The sequence below is a fragment of the Micropterus salmoides genome, unplaced genomic scaffold (genome assembly GCF_014851395.1).
Source record: "Micropterus salmoides isolate LMB-PRFRI ecotype aquatic unplaced genomic scaffold, ASM1485139v1 Ms_hic_scaffold_11, whole genome shotgun sequence".
Lineage (NCBI taxonomy): Eukaryota > Metazoa > Chordata > Actinopteri > Centrarchiformes > Centrarchidae > Micropterus > Micropterus salmoides.
In genome coordinates, this window is record NW_024040152.1 from 26,919,094 (window position 1) to 26,922,223 (window position 3,130).

The following is a 3,130-nucleotide window of genomic DNA, read 5'->3' on the forward strand; positions in this document are numbered from 1 at the left end:
CTGAATTCAATTATCTGATGTGGTTCATAAGCAGGCCTTTTCTTTTCTATGATGGTCAAACTCAACTTCTTCGCTGTTTTTAAGTAGGCTGTACTCAGTTTCTTAGCATGAAGTCAAATACATGTTAGTGAGTTTACCCTACTCAAAAATATGTAGAAGTTCACCCAACTCTTACAGAGTTATGAATTTGCAAATTATTTTAAGATATCAGTTTATAAATGTAAAGGTGATGTAACATGGGTTTATGATGGTTTACACGCATTGCATCCCTGCAGCCCTCCCTTTCCCCCTCAAATTCAGTATTAGCAATTAAATTACCATCATATTATACTTTTATTTTTACTGGCGAGGCTGATGTTGAACCACCTTCACACACGTCACAGGCTTGCCACAGGATCAGGTGACCTCCCTATAGAAACACACTGAGAAAGCTCACTGCCCTTGAACAAGGTTGGAGACCATCACTAATTACTACAGGGGTGGGCGGAGGGCTGGTGGAGACTGTCGTCTGAGAGAAACACAATGCTAATTTTTTTTCATGCAATAATCTCCTCCATGTACAGATCTAAGCAAAAATATGATAATAATTTGGCTTTGCTTGGGGAAAACTATAGCGGAGTGAGGTTCAAGCCGCTGAAGGAGAAGAAGAGATGAAGGGTATTGGACAGCATTTGTTTCAACAAGAAGGGCTGAGGGTGATATAGCACGCGTTGAGCCAGAAAAGAGATGACCCCCCTTGTTCTTAATCTGCTGTGATGCTCATGTCAATTGGTAAAGAGGGTGTGACCGATTGAATAGATTCCCAACTTAAAGGCTTTATACCACCCCCTCCCTCTCCTTCTTTAATTCTCCTTCCTTGTTGTCTTCTTGCAAAGGAGCAGAAAAAAGTAAAGTGTAAAAAAGGACGGCTGAAAGATTTCTGCCAAAAGTGTAACGTGAAATTTAAGCTGCAAGAAGCAGCCACAAGCATTAGCTGGTTAAGTATCAGCAGCAGAGAAGAGGTAATGAATGTAGAAGGGGAGACATATGAAATGTCATTAATGTTAATTCTAATCACTTTTTGGCTATTAAGCACAAATTAGTGAAGGCGATGTTAAATGTCATGGTCTGTCCTGGGATTCGTATAAGAGAGGGTGGGGGCCACAGAATAGGTTCTCATTTACATACTTAAGATCCAACTTAATTCTCACAAGGGGTGATGGAAAATGAAGCAGAGCCGTAAAGCGATGACGATGACACGCGGGCTCGGCAAAAACACAAACGTTTTCTGGCAGCTGATTCTTCATTGTTCGCGCTCAAGGTTATTTTCTTGAGCTTGTCGTCGAACGTCATTCCCCTGAATAATTCCGCTCAGGCTTTTTCTCCCTCTGGCTTTAAGGTTTGCGCTATTTAAGACCAATCATGTCAATGTGGAAAAGAATTAATCCTGCTTAAAAATATATTACATGACTAGAATGTATGTTAACATCCCCCTGATTCTGTCTCTGGATATAGACTTTAGTTTGGTCGAGCAGGAGATAGTTGAAGTAAATAATCATCCGGGCTAGATATCAAGAGGAGTTTGTTGTCAAGTTCACTTATATACTTACAAGGGCTTGTTTTCATGTAGGTACTCAGTATCTGTCAAGCCCTCCAATCCTGAAAAAAAAAATTAAGGCAGTGAACAATGCGGCACTTTAAAAGCAAGTTGAGCTAAAGCCCCACAAAAACCATGTCATGTAATTCATTGCGATGGATAGATTAACCTCAGTGCACCGCAGAGGCCTCTGCATTCTTGTCCACATTGTTCTAATGGCAGCCCACGGTCTTTGGGAATATCCTGCTTTTTGCTCCTCTCTCTTTCTTTCCTCTGTGGCTATAGTTGACTGTGGGAGAGTAAATAACATTTGATATGCATAAACAGCCCCTTCCTATTCATTACTGTCAGAGCGTTGGAGTGCAGGAGGCGGAGGTCAGCATGTGAAGGTCCTCCTCAGGCAGGAGAAACGCCTGTGGTAGCTGTCACTCCTCTACTTGCCCCCCACCACCACCAAAACTCAACCCCCAGCCCTCCCTCCATCACCTCCTCGTCCTCCCCCTCCCTCACTCCCCTATTAGCACAGGCTCCGGGTCATAACCTTTCCGTGGCATTTTGCGATTCCACAACCCTTTGATTAGTGCAATATTTACATATTTCACAGTGGAGAGGGCGTTCTTGTGTCGCAGACACTTGAAGTGTTGTAAATGTGTTTGGCCTTTTGCCTGGGAAATGTGGAGGAGTCGGACTCTCTGGTGGAAACTGTAGTCAAGGCTGCCGTGCTGATATACGCCGTAGTGTGTTTTAAGTATACTTACCCCTTCACCGCCCACGCTGCCGCAGCCAAGGCACATGTACAAGTGCCATTTGGTCTGTGATGTGGCCCTTGTCCTCCCGAGGAATGCCGTTTAGCAGCCATTAGAGAGGGATAGTGCTCCCTGGTGGCAGATATAGATCATGCCCTCTGACTTGGACTGTACACAGCAGAGCTTTAGGGGGTTACATACAAAGAAAGGAGGCTTCTGGGAGGGATGACTGCAGTTCATACTTATATGCAGGAACAGCACAAGAGATACCAGAACGACATGGATGAAATGGTTCAGAGACAGGGTGAGCCATACTTCATAGTGTACTGTAACAAGGGTTAGAAATTTGCCCTTAGTTATTATGGATGGATTTTTTTAATTTCAAATGAGCTTTTTTCGTTTTTGTTTTGAAAAAATCAAGCAATTCTGGTGAAACTTTCAGCCCCGTTATTCTCTGTCCCAGGGTCAGGTCCTGTGGGGGGAGGTGTACCGTCATAAAAAAAGAAAGGTCCAAATTAAGAAATGTTTAAATCTTATACATACAAATGTTTAACGACTGGATGTTAGCCAGACAGTTTTCACAAGTTTTACAATTAATTTGTTGATCCGAAGTGTGATAACATTCCCATCAGCCTCAGTTGTACTTAGAGTTTCATGCTAACATGCAAGGTACTGAACATGGTAAACAATATACCTGCTAAACATCAGCATGTTAACATTGCCATTGCGATCATGTTAGTATGCTGATGTTAACGTTAAGCACAGCCTGACAGAGCTGCTAACATGGCTCTAGACTTTTAGACTTGTT